Source organism: Globicephala melas, chromosome 12 (assembly GCF_963455315.2).
Source record: "Globicephala melas chromosome 12, mGloMel1.2, whole genome shotgun sequence".
Taxonomy (NCBI): domain Eukaryota; kingdom Metazoa; phylum Chordata; class Mammalia; order Artiodactyla; family Delphinidae; genus Globicephala; species Globicephala melas.
The window spans coordinates 10,916,104-10,934,272 of record NC_083325.1 but is presented as its reverse complement, the minus strand read 5'-3'; the positions used below and the strand labels follow the sequence as shown (position 1 = coordinate 10,934,272).

At 44.1% G+C, this 18,169-nt stretch overlaps 1 protein-coding gene across 1 annotated transcript in view; it reads right to left on the bottom strand.

Annotated features, from left to right (window-relative positions):
* The window catches only part of ACOXL (acyl-CoA oxidase like), a 380,307-nt gene that overhangs the window by 140,308 nt on the left and 221,830 nt on the right, over positions 1 to 18,169 (bottom strand). The window contains exon 11 of the mRNA XM_070046830.1: positions 2,470 to 2,559. The gene's annotated coding sequence lies outside the window, so the exon portion shown is untranslated. The remainder of the gene's footprint in view (positions 1 to 2,469; positions 2,560 to 18,169) is intronic.

Sequence of the window (18,169 nt, the reverse complement as noted above, 5' to 3'; positions counted from 1 at the left end):
GACCATATATGCACGGCTTTATTTCTGGGCTCTGCATTCTGTTCCATGGGTCGATGTGTCTTCTCTAATGCCAGTACCATACTGTTTTGATTACTACAGCAGAGTCCTGCACAGCTGGGGAAGCTGGGTGTTCACTCACATGCTCTCATTTTCCCCATGGGAGAAACCACCAGCCAAGAAGGTCTTTTTGTCCTTTAGCTGTGCCACCCTGGGAGAGGAGTAACGCAGGTAAAGTGAAGCTGTTCCTCTTGCCCTCTTCAATGTGTTCAATCTCAGATTTTTTGTTTGTTTGTTTGTTCCAACAATGTGCTGGAACTTCTCCACTGGACTCCTGGACTTTCACAAAGGAACTCTCATCCATGAATAATTGTCAAAACTGGTGTTCTTTGGGGGAAAGATGGCAGAAAACGCCTCTTCCACCATTTTGATGATGTCTTAGAATAAGTTCGTCTATGTCTACAAAAAACTCTGTTGTGATTTTATTACATTATATAAATTATATAATGATCTCATTATATAAATATAGATAGATAGATCAGTTCTGGCAAAATGGACATCTTTCCTGTGCAGAGTCATCCAATCTGTGAATATATTTAGTATGCCTCTCCATTCACTTAGGACTTCTTTGATTTCTTTCAACAGCATTTTGTAATTTCCAGCATAAAGATCCTATACATAGTTATTAGATTTACACCTATGTATTTTGTTTTCTTTGAAACAATTGTAAATGATATTATATGTTTAATTTCAGTTTCCACATGTTCCTTAATGGTATATAGAAATCTGATTGATTTTTGTGTACTGATCTTATATCCTGTGGTCTTGCTGAACTCACTTATTAGTTCTAGAATTTTTCTGCAGATTCTTTGGATTCTCTATGTAGACAATGATGTAATTTGCAAATAAGAACAGTTTTCGTTTCTTTCCCTTTTAATCTCTATGTATTTTATTTATTTTTTCTTGCCTGATTGCCCTCACCATAACTTCCAACTCCATGTTGAGTAGCAGTGGCACCAGTGGACATCCTTGACTTATATCTGATCTTAGGGGGAAAGCATTCAGTGTTTCACCATTAAGCATGATGCTAGCTACAGTTTTTTGTGGATACTTTTTTATCCACAAGTTGCAGAAATTCCCCTCTATTCCTAGTTTGCCGAGAGATTTTATCAAGAACCATTGTTGGATTTGGTCAAATGCTTTTTCTGTGTAAACCAACATGATCATATGATTTTTTTTCTTTTTCAGTCACTTGATATGATGGATTACATTGATTGACTTTTGAATGTTGAAGCTGCCTTGTATACCAGGAATGAATTCCACTTCTTCATGGTATATAATTCATTTTATACACTGCCAGATTTAATTTGTTAAAATCTTATTGAGGATCTTTGTATCTAAGGTCATGCAAGTTTTTGATATGTAGCTTCCCCTTTTTTGTATTCTCTACTTTTGGCATCAGAGTAATACGAGCTGTATGAAACCGAGTTGGGAATTGTTTCCTTCTCTTCTATTTTCTGCAAGAGATTTTGTAAAACTCTTCTTTAAATGTTTGATGGAATTCTCCAATGAAACCTAGACCTGAAGCTTTCTTTGTATTATTATTAAACATTAAATTTCTTTTCTATTATAGGACTACACAGATTGTCTATTTCAAGTGGCTGCATTTGGGTCTTTGTGGTTTTTGAGGAATTGGTAATTTCTTCTAAGTCATCAAATTTATTAATGCAAAGTTATTTTCTAGTATTCCCTCATTATTATTTTAGTGGCTGCAGGATATCTAGTTATATATCTTTTTTCATTCCTAATACTGGTTATTTGAGTCTTCCTATTTTTTGTCTTTGTCATTCTTGCTAGGGAGTTAACAACTTTATTGATTCTTTTCAAAGAATCAGCTTTCTGTTTCATGGATTTTTCACCTTTTTCAGTTTCATTGATTTGTGCTCTTTTCTTTGTTAGTCTCTTTTTTATGCTTGGTTTATGCTTATTTTGCTCCACTTTTTTATTTTCTGGAGGTGGGAACAAAATTTTTGATTTGAGACATATTCTCTTTTCTAAAGTAAGCATTTAATGCTATAAATTTCCCTCTAAGCATTGCTTTATCTGCATCCAACATTTTTTGATATGTTATGTTTTCATTTTCATTCACTCTGTGTATTTTAAATTGGACCTTACAAACTCTTTGGGAATAGCCTTCCCAGTAGAATCTATATGACTCCATATGTACAAGAAGTAGTTTTCTTAAGCCAAGAAAAGATATAGTTCAGCATCAAAGATCAGCTAGGAAATAAATAAATTAATACCCCTTCAATTCAACTACTGCAAAAATCAAGTGCTTAAGGGAAAAACACCTGCCAATTAAGTGAAGACATCAGACGAAGATAAAACATATAAAGCATTTCAGATTTCTGGATAACTCTTGATCTTGAAAATTATGCTGTTTAAAAAGAATAAATATTTCCCGAATCTTACCTGCAGCATTACAACACTGTCACCTTCAAAAGTTACAAACATATCTGTGTCACGTTTTAAGCCTGAGATTCCGTTTTCCATCATGTAACCCTATTGCAAAAAAAAAAAGAAAAGCAGATTTTAAATTTGCAGTCCCATCATTATAAAGGACTAACATTTTCTTTGAAATTAAATACACACAATTGAAAAAAAGAAAATAACTCTATTTCTCCTACCCAGAATAGCCATTATAAGAATTTTGACCCATCCCATGAGCTTTTGGTCCATAAATATTATTTGAGGGTATGGCCTTTGTTGGTAGTAAAAACATTTGAAAACAATCATGTCACATTTTCCCAAAATATCTCAACAAATTATGCTAATTTTTTCTCTTTCTCTTCCAAATCTTATGAAATTGAATAAATGTCAAGGTATTTGTGATTATACCCCACAATATGCAGGAGAATGATGCCTCCCCCACCCAAACCCTTTTTTAATTAGTAAATATACCTATGATTCCTGGGAGACAACATAAAAAATCCTAAATTGCCACTCTGCCTCTTCATGTCATTAAATATTCTGCATCATAAATACACACACCAGCTTCCACCTAGTTTTTTACTTTTTTTCTTTTCTCACTTCCTGAAATCCTTATTTAAATGGCGGTAGCCTGCTGCTCCTTTCCAAAGTGGTGAAGTGTTTCTGCACACACACTGGGAGAATCAGCTGCTCCAGAGAAAGCTGATCAGCCCCAGGCCAGACGTGGAGGGAGCAGAGTTGCCCGCGTTCGGCCACAGGCCCTTCCCCCTCTCAAGGCCTCTGTGCTCTCTTTCTTCCAGGCCATTGTCCTCCCCCTTAACTCTCAGAATCCTTCCCACTCTCAGAATCTGCTTCCAAATCAGCCCTACCATGTAAGTTACATCACAGGCGGCTGTCGCATCACCTCTCCCAGGAGTATGTGCACTTAGCACTTTGGCTCTGTCTAGGAACGACAAGATTCTGCCCCTGTTGGAATTTTCAAGCCACATGGGTCAGGGAGGGTCACACACGGTGCTCCCGTGGGCAGCCGTATACCCCAACCTCAAGGTACCCATTACCCTTGGGGTACCTGCTTCATTTCTGAAAATGGCCACTTGAGTCACAGAAGTGGGCACTCTGGGCTCCCACTGCCTGCAGAGCCTGAAGTCCTGTGAGCATCCCTGCTTTCCTGTCCCGGAGCCATCCTCTGATGCCCCGCTGTTTCCCCTGGTCCGCCTCTGCATCACGGCAGTCCGGGCAGGCCCTCTGCACGGTGTTAGTTTACAGAAGCAAAGGCATCTTCACAAACCCTCAGGAATCCTTCATAACTTTCATAAAGGTAAACTGATTATATTTATGGAAACAGAAATTGGTGGCATTTCCAGCCTGGAGAAGTTCAGCCTTGCCTCCCCTCCCCCACCATAACCACAGGGTAAATCCCCTCATTCCCGGGCAAACCACATGAGATCAGGTTCTGACTGTGATCAGGCCCCCGAGTGTTTCCCCTGCAAGGGAGTAGCTGACTCACTTTCACCATCAGCATTCTACCATTTATCGAGTATCTGCCACGAGCCAGATACTGAGCTGGGTGCTTGACCCAGACTTCGTTTTATTATTTCGCTTAATCCTTTTCCTCCTCTCAACAGCCCTGTGAGGTAGGTGTTACCCCATTTTACAGATGAAGAGAGCAAGGCTCAAGGGCTACGTTGGAATGTTTTTGAATAACCCCTCAAGTTCTGGTACGGAAAAGATGAACATGAGACCTACCACCTCAGACTTGGGAAGAAGCTGTTATATAAGAAGCACACCTGCTAAAGGCTCAAAATAATAATTCTGAAGAAATAAAGTACTTTTTCCTTGATCATTTTGCTCTGGTCTCTTCCAGCAAGAGAGGGAAAAACAGGTTCTCTGTTGTTCTGACATTTTTGAACTGTTCACACCCTGCCCTGGAAACCAGGCCATCAGGGATTTAAAATAACCCGAGCAGTGGCTCACTCAAAAAGCAGCAGAGTGGAGGAGCTTCAAGATGGCGGAGAAGTAAGACGTGGAGATCACCTTCTTCCCCACAAATACATCAGAAATACATCTACACGTGGAACAGCTCCTACAGAACACCTACTGAACGCTGGCAGAAGACCTCGGACCTCCCAAAAGGCAAGAAACTCCCCACGTACCTCGGTAGGGCAAAAGAAAAAAGAAAAAACAGAGACAAAGAATAGGGTCGGGACCTGCACCAGTGGGAGGGAGCCGTGAAGGAGGAAAGGTTTCCTACACTAGGAGGCCCCTTCGCGGGAGGAGACTGCGGGAGGCGGAGGGGGAAAGCTTTGGCGCCGCAGAGGAGAGCGCAGCCAGAGGGGTGCGGAGGGAAAAGCGGGGAGATTCCCGCACAGAGGATCGGTGCCGACCGGCACTCACCAGCCCGGGCGCGGAGGGACTGGGAGCTGAGGCTCGGGCTTCGAAGGTCGGAAGTCGGATCCCAGGGAGAGGACTGGCGGTGTGAACACAGCCTGAAGGGGTTAGTGCGCCACAGCTGGCCGGGAGGGAGTCCGAGAAAGTCTGGAGCTGCCGAAGAGGCAAGAGACCATTGTTTTGGGGTGCGCGAGGAGAGGGGATTAAGAGCACCGCTTAAAGGAGCTCCAGAGACGGGCGTGAGCCGCGGCTAAAAGCGCGGACCCCAGAGACGGGCATGAGACGCTAAGGCTGCTGCTGCCGCCACCAAGAAGCCTGTGTGCCACCACAGGTCACTCTCCACACCTCCCCTCCCAGGAGCCTGTGCAGCCCGCCACTGCCAGGATCCCGGGATCCAGGGACAACTTCCCTGGGAGAACGCACGGTGCACCTCAGGCTGGTGCAACGTCACGCTGGCCTCTGCCGCCGCAGGCTCGCCCCGCACTCTGTGCCCCTCCCTCCCCCCCGGCCTGAGTGAGCCAGAGTCCCCGAAACAGCTGCTCCTTTAACCCCGTCCTGTCTGAGCGAAAATCAGACGCCCTCAGGCGACCTACAGGCAGAGGCGGGGCCAAATCCAAAGCTGAACCCCGGGAGCTGTGAGAACAAAGAAGAGAAAGGAAAATCTCTCCCAGCAGCCTCAGGAGCAGCGGATTAAATCTCCACAATCAACTTGATGTACCTGCATCTGTGGAATACCTGAATAGACAACAAATCATCCCAAATTGAGGAGGTGGACTTTGAGAGCAAGATTTATGATTTTTCCCCTTTTCCTCTTTTTGTGAGTGTGTATGTGTATGCTTCTGTGTGATTTTGTCTCTATAGTTTTGCTTTTACCATTTGTCTGACAATTCTGTCTGTCCGTTTTTTTTTCTTCCTTTTTTTTACTATCGTTTTCAGCGCTTGTTAGCATTGGTGGATTTGTTTTTTGGTTTGGTTGCTCTCTTCTTTCCTTCTTTCTTTTTTTATAACTTTAAATTTTTTTAATAATTATTTTTTATTTCAATAACTTTATTTTATTTTGTTTTATATTCTTCTTTCTTTCTGCCTTTTATTCTGAGCTGTGTTGATGACAGGCTTTTGGTGCTCCAGCCAGGCGTCAGGGCTGTGCCTCTGAGGTGGGAGAGCCAAGTTCAGGACATTGGTCCACAACAGACCTCCCAGCTCCACGTAATATCAAACGGCGAAAATCTCCCACAAATCTCCATCTCAATGCCAAGACCCAGCTCCACTCAACGACCAGAAAGCTACAGTGCTGGACACCCTATGCCAAACAACTAGCAAGACAGGAACACAACCCCACCCATTAGCAGAGAGGCTGCCTAAAATCATAATAAGGTCACAGACACCCCAAACATACCACCAGACGTGGACCTGGCCACCAGAAAGACAAGACCCAGCCTCATCCACCAGAACAAAGGCACTAGTCCCTTCCACCATGAAGCCTACACAACCCACGAAACCAACCTTAGCCACTGGGGGCAGACACCAAAAACAATAGGAACTACAAACCTGCAGCCTGCGAAAACGAGACCCCAAACACAGTAAGATACGCAAAATGAGAAGACAGAGAAACACACAGCAGATGAAGGGGCAAGGTAAAAACCCATCAGATCTAACAAATGAAGAGGAAATAGGCAGTCTACTTGAAAAAGAATTCAGAATAATGATAGTAAAGATGATCCAAAATCTTGGAAATAGAATGGAGAAAATACAAGAAAAGTTTAACAAGGACCTCGAAGAACTAAAGCGCTAACAAACAATGATGAACAACACAATAAGTGCAATTAAAAATTGTCCAGAAGGGATCAACAGCAGAATAACTGAGGCAGAAGAAAGGATAAGTGACCTGGAAGATAAAATAATGGAAATAACTACTGCAGAGCAGAATAAAGAAAAAAGAATGAAAAGAACTCAGGACAGTCTCAGAGACCTCTGGGACAACATTAAATGCACCAACATTTGAATTATAGGGGTCCCAGAAGAAGAAGAGAAAAAGAAAGGGCCTGAGAAAATATTTGAAGAGATTATAGTTGAAAACTTCCCTAATATGGGAAAGGAAATAGTTAATCAAGTCCAGGAAACACAGAGAGTCCCATACAGGATAAATCCAAGGAGAAACATGCCAAGACACATACTAATCAAACTATCAAAAATTAAATACAAAGAAAAAATATTAAAAGCAGCAAGGGAAAAACAGCAAATAACACACAAGGGAATCCCCATAAGGTTAACAGCTGATCTTTCAGGAGAAACTCTGCAAGCCAGAAGGGAGTGGCAGGACATATTTAAAGTGATGAAGGGGAAAAACCTACAACCAAGATTACTCTACCCAGCAAGGATCTCATTCAGATTTGACGGAGAAATTAAAAACTTTACAGACAAGCAAAAGCCAAGAGAATTCAGCACCACCAAACCAGCTTTACAACAAATGATAAAGGAACTTCTCTAGGCAGGAAACACAAGAGAAGAAAAAGACCTACAATAACAAACCCAAAACAATTAAGAAAATGGTAATAGGAACATACATATTGATATTACCTTATATGTAAGTGGATTCAATGCTCCAACCAAAAGACACAGACTGGCTGAAAGGATACAAAAACAAGACCCGTATATACGCTGTCTACAAGAGACCCACTTCAGACCTAGGGACACATACAGACTGAAAGTGAACAGATGGAAAAAGATACTCCATGCAAATGGAAATCAAAAGAAAGCTGGAGTAGCAATTCTGATATCAGACAAAATACATTTTAAAATAAAGACTATTACAAGAGACAAAGAAGGACACTACGTAAAGATCAAGGGATTGATCCAAGAAGAAAATGTAACAATTGTAAATATTTATTCACCCAACATGGGAGCAACTCAATACATAAGGCAAATACTAACAGCCATAAAAGGGGAAATCGACAGTAACACAATCATAGTAGGGGACGTTAACACCCCACTTTCACCAATGGACAGGACATCCAAAGTGAAAATAGATAAGGAAACACAAGCTTTAAATGATACATTAAAAAAGATGGACTTAATTGATATTTAAAGGATATTCCATCCAAAAACAACAGAATACACTTTCTTCTCAAGTGCTCATGGAACATTCTCCAGGACAGATCATATCTTGGGTCACAAATCAAGCCTTCTTAAATTTAAGAAAATTGAAATCGTACCAAGTATCTTTTCAGACCACAATGCTATGAGACTAGATATCAATTACAGGAAAAAGTCTGCAAAAAATCCAAAACACATGGAGGCTAAACGATACACTACTTAATAACCAAGAGATCACTGAAGAAATCAAAAAGGAAATCAAAAAATACCTGGAAACAAATGACAATGAAAACATGACGACCCAAAACCTATGGGATGCAGCAAAAGCAGTTCTAAGAGGGAAGTTTATAGCAATACAATCCTACCTTAAGAAACAAGAAACATCTCAAATAAACAACCTAACCTTACACCTAAGGCAGTTAGACAAAGAAAACAAAATACCCCAAAGTTAGCAGAAGGAAAGAAATCATAAAGATCAGATCAGAAATAAATGAAAAAGAAATGAAGGAAATGATAGCAAAGATCAATAAAACTAAAAGCTGGTTCTTTGAGAAGATAAACAAAATTGATAAACCATTAGCCAGACTCATCAAGAAAAAAGGGAGAAGACTCAAAACAATACAATTAGAAATGAAAAAGAAGAAGTAACAACTGACACTGCAGAAATACAAAGGATCAAGAGAGATTACTACAAGCAACTCTATGACAATAAAATGGACACCCTGGAAGAAATGGACAAATTCTTAGAAATGCACAACGTTCTGAGAATGAACCAGGAAGAAATAGAAAATACGAACAGACCAATCACAAGCACTGAAATTGAGACTGTGATGAAAAATCTTCCAGCAAAAAAAAAAAAAAAAAAAAAAATCTTCCAGCAAACAAAAGCCCACAACCAGATGGCTTCACATGCGAATTGTATCAAACATTTAGAGACAAGCTAACACCTGTTCTTCTCAAACTCGTCCAAAATATAGCAGAGGGAGGAACACTCCCAAACTCATTCTACGAGGCCACCGTCACCTTGATACCAAAACCAGACAAAGATGTCACAGAGAAAGAAAACTACAGGCCAATATCACTGATGAACATAGATGCAAACGCTCCTCAACAAAATACTAGCCAACAGAATCCAACAGCATATTAAAAGGATCATACACCATGATCAAGTGGGGTTTATCCCAGGAAGGCAAGGATTCTTCAATATATGCAAATCGATCAATGTGACACACCATATTAACAACTTGAAGGAGAAAAACCATATGATCATCTCAGTAGATGCAGAGAAAACTTTAGACAAAATTCAACACCCATTTATGATAAAAACCCTCCAGAAAGTAGGCATAGAGGGAACTTACCTCAACATAATAAAGACCATATATGACAAACCCACAGCCAACATCGTCCTCAATGGTGAAAAACTGAAACCATTTCCACTAAGATCAGGAACAAGACAAGGTTGCCCACTCTCACCACTATTATTCAACATAGTTTTGGAAGGTTTAGCCACAGCAATTGGAGAGGAAAAAGAAATAAAAGGAATCCAAATTGGAAAAGAAGAAGTAAAGCTGTCATGGTTTGCAGATGACATGATACTATACACAGAGAATCCTAAAGATGCTATCAGAAAACTACTAGAGCTAATCGATGAATTCGGTAAAGTAGCAGGATACAAAATTAATGCACAGAAATCTCTTGCATTTCTATACACTAATGATGAAAAATCTGAAAGTGAAATTAAGAAAACACTCCCATTTACCATTGCAACAAAAAGAATAAAATACCTAGGAATAAACCTACCTAAGGAGACAAAAGACCTGTATGAAGATAATTATAAGACACTGATGAAAGAAATTAAAGATGATACAAATAAATGGAGAGATATATCGTGTTCTTGGATTGGAAGAATCAACATTGTGAAAATGACTATACTACAGAACGCAATCTACAGATTCAATGCAATTCCTATCAAACTACCAATGGCATTTTTCACAGAACTAGAATAAAAAATCTCACAATTTGTATGGAAACACAAAAGACCCCGAATAGCCAAAGCAATCTTGACAAAGAAAAATGGAGCTGGAGGAATCAGGCTCCCTGACTTCAGACTATACTACAAAGCTACAGTAATCAAGACAGTATGGTACTGGCACAAAAACAGAAAGATAGATCAATGGAACAGGATAGAAAGCCCAGAGATAACTCCACACACATATGGTCACCTTATCTTTGATAAGGAAGCAAGAATATACAGTGGAGAAAAGACAGCCTTTCAATAAGTGGTGCTGGGAAAACTGGACAGCTACATGTAAAAGAATGAAATTAGAACACTTGTAACACCATACCCAAAAATAAACTCAAATTGGATTAAAGACCTAAATGTAAGGCCAGAAACTATCAAACGCTTAGAAGAAAACATAGGCAGAACACTCTATGACATAAATCACAGCAAGATCCTTTTTGACCCACCTCCTAGAGAAATGGAAATAAAAATAAACAAATGGGACCTAATGAAACTTAAAAGCTTTTTCACAGCAAAGGAAACCATAAACAAGACGAAAAGACAACCCTCAGAATGGGAGAAAATATTTGCAAATGAAGCAACTGACAAAGGATTAATCTCCAAAATTTACAAGCAGCTCATGCAGCTCAATATCAAAAAACAACCCAATCCAAAAATGGGCAGAAGACCTAAATAGACATTTCTCCCAAGAAGATATACAGATTGCCAACAAACACATGAAAGAATGCTCAACATCATTAATCATTAGAGAAATGCAAATCAAAACTACAATGAGATATCATCTCACACCAGTCAGAATGGCCATCATCAAAAAATCAACAGTAAATGCTGGAGAGGGTGTGGAAAAAAGGGAACCCTGTTGCACCGTTGGTGGGAATGTAAATTGATACAACCACTATGGAGAACAGTATGGAGGTTCCTTAAAAAACTAAAGATAGAACTACCATATGACCCAGCAATCCCACTACTGGGCATATACCCTGAGAAAACCATAATTCAAAAAGTCATGTACCACAATGTTCACTGCAGCTCCATTTACAATAGCCAGGACATGGAAGGAACCTAAGTGTCCACGACAGATGAATGGATAAAGAAGATGTGGCACATATATGCAATGGAATATTACGCAGCCATAAAAAGAAACGAAATTGAGTTATTTGTAGTGAGGTGGATGGACCTAGAGTCTGTCATACAGAAGTAAGTCAGAAAGAGAAAAACAAATACCATATGCTAACACATATATATATGGAATCTGAAAAAAAAAAAAAAAGGTCATGTAGACCCTAGGGGCAAGACAGGAATAAAGATGCAGATGTAGAGAATGGACTTGAGGACACGGCGGGGGGATGGGTAAGCTGGGACAAAGTGAGTGGCATGGACTTATATACACTACCACATGTAAAATAGACAGCTAGTGGGAAGCAGCCGCATAGCACAGGGAGATCAGCTCGGTGCTTTGTAACCACCTAGAGGGGTGGGATAGGGAGGGTGCAAGGGAGGGAGACACAGGAGGGCAGAGATATGGAGATGTATGTATATGTATAACTGATTCACTTTGTTATAAAGCAGAAACTAACACACCATCGTAAAGCAATTATACTCCAATAAAGTTGTTTAAAAAAAAAAAGCAGCAGAATCAGCACTGGAATCCCACCATCTCTCACAGAACAGGCACTGGAATCCTGTGAAAGTAAAGATGCTTTATGTTCCTGTGTTAGTTCTTCACGTGGAAAATAAGTTATTTCTCTTCTAGATGATGAAACTCAGCTTTGAACATCCCTCCTCATTTAAAAATTTAGTAAAACTGTGTGACTGTTATCCTGATGATTCCAGACTCTCCAGGGCCCTGTCAGACCCCAGGTATCAAGGCTCACGGCCCTCACAGAGCTTGCAGGCAACAAAAATGAAGCAGCAGAAAGGCCAACCGCTTGCGAGGCAGTGGCCAAGGCCAACACATCGCCTCCAATCTCCTGAAACTACCAAGGGCAGAGTTATGATCTAATTTCCTTAGAACAGGCTGGAGAGGCCCATCCTCATAAAAGTCTAAATCCTTGGCATAGCTGAGGTGACCCATTTAGAAACTAATTAGGTTCAAAAAAGTCATGGTCATCCTTGTACTGCATGAATGTGTCTGACAGTTTAGGGAAAGACACGCCACGTCGAGAAGTTTCTGACTGGGGACTTGCTTTCATCTTCCTGAGGAAGTTAAATTCTGAATGTGGAGCCCCTAACTCTTTGGGGACAAACGAGTATAAGCAGTGTGTGTGTGTGTGTGTGTGTGTGTGTGTGTGAGACACTTTCTAATTAAAAAAGAACTTTTAAAATGAATTCCTAAAAGCAATATATAAGTGCTATAAAAAACAAACCCACCAGAAAAAAGGAAAAGAGAAGAAAAAGTCATCCATAATCTCATGATGTGGGAAATAAAAGGATGCCTGAGAAAGAAAGACCCCGAGAAAAATGCTGGTCGGGAATGGGGGATCAAAAGGATGGAGGTAGATGTTGCAGGGATGCAGGTGGGGAGAGCCCCAGAAATCAACAGAGCAGATCTGGGCAAAGGGAGCCATGGAGTGTTCCAGAGGGAGGAGAGATATGACAGCATAGGAGAAATAGTCAGAGGAGACTGAGGAGGGAGTCGGGGGTGAGGAAAGCCAGAAACAGGGGAGGAAGCCAGAGGAAAGTAAGAGGGCTGGATTTGGGGAAGGAGGAGGAACGCTGACCTCGTAGTCGCCCACAGCAAGTATGGGTGGCGAATTGAGGGACAGTCCTGGGTTCTGAGGTCGGAGACACCTGCAATGTCAGGTCATCACTCAGCACCTTCACAAGGCTTTACAAACCAGCACCACAGGATGAGCTGAGAGAAAGGACAGCCGTGAAGGCCATTGCTGAGGACTGATTTTATGTTCTGTGTTACACAGGAGCTATCTTTTCCACCCTTCACAACAGCATCTCAGCACCCTGGTTTTAGGGATGAGGAAGCTGTGGGTCCCTGAGGTTTTCCCACTCCGCTCCAGCCTTCCCTGAGGTTTTGCAACACTGATCCCTCTGTCTGGAACACTCTCCCCAGATCGCCGGGTGGCTGTCTCCCTCGCCCCACGCCCGTCTGGACCACAGGGAGGCTGTCTCTGGTCCTTCTGTCTGAAACAGCTCCCTCACCCTCCACCATCACTCCCTGTCTCCTCACTGCAATCTATTTTCCATCATAGCTTTTCATTCTATTATAATTATATAACAGGAATGCTAGAATCTACTCCTTAAAAATATATTTATTGCCTGTTTGCCCCTTGCGGACTGTACACTCCTTGAGGGCACGGACTTTGCCCCATTCACCACTGCTTCCCCAGCATGGAGATGAGACCTGGCACACCATACGGGCACAATATAGTATCTGCAACCAACTGGGGGAAATAACGTGGGTAGGTGGTGAAACGGGGTTGGAACCCCGAGCCACCCAACTCCGCTGCCCACCTGTGCTCTTCTCTATAAAGCAGACAGGCGTCTGGACAGAGGGACATGGAAGTGGACGGGGAGGTGAAGAGACAAACCAGAAGACAAAGATACGGGATCCCTCTGCCAGCCCCATCCTGGCAGGAGCTGCAAAGCCCAGGAGCCTGTGTGGACAGAGGGGCAAGGCTGCTCATACTCTGATAGAGATCACGAAGGTCAAAGGCCATGGGGACAGAACAGGACACAGAGCCCACGGCTGGGCAGAGAAGGGCCAGGATCTCAGTGTCCAAGCTGGGCATCAAGTAGCAGCAGGGCTGGCACGAGGTGGGGGGCAGGGACAGGGGGCAGCAGAGGCCCAGGGAAACTGCTACCCGAGGCCGCAGGTGACCCCGGCTCAAACCTCTGGGGGTGGATGAGGCTGACTTTGAGACAGGGTAGATCCGTTCATACGTGGGCCTGCCCTCCTGTATGGTGTTGCTGAAAGTCGATGGAACACAGTTAAGGATAACACAGCTGCAGCTTCGAGAAGAAGGGCCGCAAAACAGTTAACGTAAACCTTGCCTCAGTTTCCCGGCCTGGATGCTGAGTGGTGTCGTCTGAACGGTCAGTGTCCCTGACTCTCCTGGTGGGGCTCAAACAAGGGGTGACTCAAGCTCCCCCAGAGGGTACAGGGACCCTCGAATCAGCCCTGCCGCAGCCCGCCTGACCTTACAGGTTGGGGGGAAGAAAGGAGCCTTCTGGCCCAGCGACAAGCAGCTGTCCTGGGGGTGGGTGGAGGGGGAAGGACACAGGGGACAATTACTCGGCACTTGGAGGGACACTGAGGAGGTGCCCGAGATGACAGCAGAGAGCGGCCCCCTGCAGTGGCCACGTGAGCCCAGAAGGAGAGGCAGCACTTCGTCACAGACTTGACACCTGACGGGGTCCCCGGAGCCGGGAGAAGAGCCGAGTTCTGGCGACAGTGGCCCCCGTACTTGGGTTCACGGCACACACGGGGGCTGTGGCCCCAGATTCAGAGTAGAAAAGTCCAGGCAAGGGCCCCGCCATCTCCGTCAACGCTCGCTCACCTCCCTGGAGCCAAAGCTGCTGCCTTCGCCTCCTCCAAGCCGGCACCTCCCTGGAGCCTGCCTCCAAGGCCCAGGTAGGCCCATCCCAGATGAGGAATTCGCACTCAGTCTCTTCTTGCCATAGATGGAAAAGACCCGTCAGCGCCGAGGGGAAGGCCAGGAACCACGGTTCAGGGCATCGCGACAGTATCAGCATCACACTGTCTCCCTCCCGAAGCACATCTCTCCCAGAGCCAACACCTGTGAGACCTGCTTCTGCCCAGGAGGAGGAGGGCCTCCTCAGTGCCTAGGATGCCAAGGAAACTGCTCCTTCCGTGGTGCTTTCTAGAAGAGTCTGAAGTACTCTAGGAAAATGACCAGGGCTGTACTTCCTGTTCTCTCCTCCTACCCCTCCATCTTCCAGCCACAGGCCTCCCTCACTCCCTCTTAGGATTCTGTTTCCAGCCTCACGATTGTCTCAGCTTTAACTGGGGAGCCAAAGAGGCCCATTCGGCAGGAGGACCGCGCATCACACATGGCTCTCGGCTCCTGTGTCCACGCCGAGAGCTGCTGATGCATGTGTGGTTGAAGCCTCATGGGGGAGAGGACTGGGTTCTCACCCTGCCTGTCATGTGGGGAATCGCTCCATGGCAGGCCGGAAACTTTGGCCTCCAGTGTATCTCAAGTTAAAACTAAAGATTTACTCTGGGGAGGCCTATAGGGATATGACAGAGAGTGTGTGCATGAGTGTGGCGTGTGTGTGTGTGTGTGTGTTGTGGGCTGAATTGTGTCCCCCCAAATTCCTATGTTGACGTCCTAACCTTCAGGACCTCAGATGTGACTGTATTTGGAGACAAGACCTGTGAAAATGTAATTAAGGTTAAATGAAGTCATTGGAGTGTGTCCTAATCCACAATGACTGCTGTCCTTGTAAGAAGAGGGCATTAGGCACACAGAGGGAAGACTGTGTGAGGACACATGGAAGAGAAGACGGCCATCTACAGGCCAAGCAGAGAGGTCTCAGGAGAAACCAACCCGCCAACGCCTTGATTCGGACGTCTAGCCTCCAGAATTGTGAGAAAATAAATTTCTGTTGTTCAAGCCATTCGGCCTGAGGTACTTTGTTTTGGCAGCCTGAGCTGTGTGTCTGTGTGTGTGCAGTGTTATCTCAAATCTTGCTTGCTCTCCACCAGAGATAAATCAATGTGAACTGCTTCTCCAATGTGAATAAATCCTTTGGAGTCTTAGGAAATCCTTCTCTCAGCCATCCTCTCAAGGCACTCCCTAGCACCTTGGGTTTTCATTACAAAATGAAATGGTTGTTTCCATGATTTTTCTTCTCTTCCACTTTGGACTCCTGAGTGGGGGCCTTTGCTTATACATTTCAGGTTGGGGGCTGGGGAGATGAGAAAAAAGAGGGGAGTGAGGGAAGAAAGAGATTTCATCCCCCAAAAAGTGAATAATATTTTCCATCAGCTTACTTCACTCTGAATAAAAAAAAAAGAAATGTGGACTAGACAGAGGGAACTCTAAACTCCGTGCTCCCCAAGCCAACAGCATCCTCGGGGGACATGCAGGCCAGGATCTGGGAGGAAAGAGCACACTAGTTAGATGTGTTACTCTAGCCCTGCCTTCTGGGTTACATCGGGCCTCTTAGCAAGTAATTGTGAATGTCATTAAGGTTGTGTCCCATTTCAGTGAGGGCCCCATGAAACGTATTTTATGATTCAAAACTTTGTACACTGAAAGTTTAATATGTTCCTGCTGTTTTTAACATCTCTGATTTTTTTTACTATATGATTATGTTTAATAAATGTATCAGAAAAAATTAGAAACAGGCTTCCTTCCCCTCCCCGCCCCCCGCAAACAAATTGAGGGTAAATTTTGTTAATTTGAAGAAGAAAAAGACAAAATCAATCTTATCTTATTGGTTAAAGGAGGGTCAATGGAAAATAGACCAGCCAGGAGGGACTGGGTCTTAGGGTTGCATTAATTTTACACCGATGTTTCTCTGCCACCCTGAATGGGGAAAACCCCACATATATGGGCAGTTGGTGTGTGAGAGACTCACTGCACCCTTTCCTGTGACAGCCGTGATTCGGGGTGGGGTCTTCTGAGAGCCCAGCTGATGATGGATGTTCTGATGGAGGTGATGACAAGTTGTCCCGCCCTGTCCTGTGTGTTTTGGGGTGACCCTGCACTCTCAGGGCTTATGAACTGGGGGGAGTGGGTGGGAGGGAATTCTTTCGTGGGTCCCATAACCAAATGTACACTGAGGGTCTCGCGTTGCAGGCGCTATGCCACACACTGCGAACCACAGACACGGTCCTGTCCTCAGGAGAGAGACGGGCATTGGTCAGGTAGACAAATAAAACAGGTAATTTAGGGCTTCCCTGGTGGCGCAGTGGTGGAGAGTCCGCCTGCCGATGCAGGGGACACGGGTTCGTGCCCTGGTCCGGGAAGATCCCACATGCCGTGGAGCGGCTGGGCCTGTGAGCCATGGCCGCGGAGCCTGCACGTCTGGAGCCTGTGCTCCATAACGGGAGAGGCCACAACAGTGAGAGGCCCGCGTACTGCAAAAACAAACAAACAAACAAAAAAACAGGTAATTTAAACATCTGTGGTAAGTGCAGAAAAGACAAGATCTGAGCTCCATGAGGAAAGAATAAACAAGAAAGACCTCTTCTAATCCAGATGCCAGAGAAAGTTTTCAGGGCTTAACTTGGAACCGTAAAGAAGAGAAATGGAGACAGCGTGATCCAGATGAGAGAACAGCGTGTGCAAACACACTGTGGCCAAGAAGGAGCACAGAATGTTCAGGACTGGAAAGAAGGCTGGGTTGGAGGTGGCGAGTCCGAAGAGCAGCCCAAAGGTAAGGTTGGAAACAGGCATCAAGTGACTTGGGACCTCAAAAGGCATTTGGGGGATTCATTTTATGTTAGTTAAGGTGCAAAGTCATAAGATAATTTTAATCTTTGGAGTAAGATGACTTGTGATTTTAAAAGACAGTTCTAGGACTTCCCTCATGGCGCAGTGGTTAAGAATCCGCCTGCCAATGCAGGGGACACAGGTTCAAGCCCTGGTCCGGGAAGATGCCACATGCCACAGAGCAACAAAGCCCATGTGCCACAACTACTGAGCCCGCGTGCCGCAAATACTAAAGCCCGTGTGCCTAGAGCCTGTGCTCTGCAACAAGAGAAGCCACTGCAATGAGAAGCCCACGCACCGCAACGAAGAGTAGCCCCCGCTTGCCGCAAGTGGAGAAAAGCCCATGCACAGCAATGAAGACCCAATGCAGCCAAATAAATAAAAGACAGCTCTAGCTGCTGAGTGATCACAGCCCACAGGAGGCGAGAAAGAAGGGGCTGGACTAGTTGGTTAAGATGGGAGACCTGGGTGGCCTGGAGTCAGAGGGAGAAGGGGTTGAACAGGGTTGGGTGCGTGCATGAGAAAGAGAATGTCCAGGCCACATGAATGGCAGGTGTATGGTGTGGTATTTACCGAGTTGGAGCATCTTGGCAGAGGAGTATGTCTGTGTGGAAAGATCAAACGTTCATATCTGTAAATGTCAGATGTGAGAATCGGAGAGACATCCAAGTGGCCTGGCCAAAATGAAGGCAAGATACAAGATTCTGCAGATGCAAAAAGATGTCTGGGATGGAGATACAGAGTCCTCACTATGTAA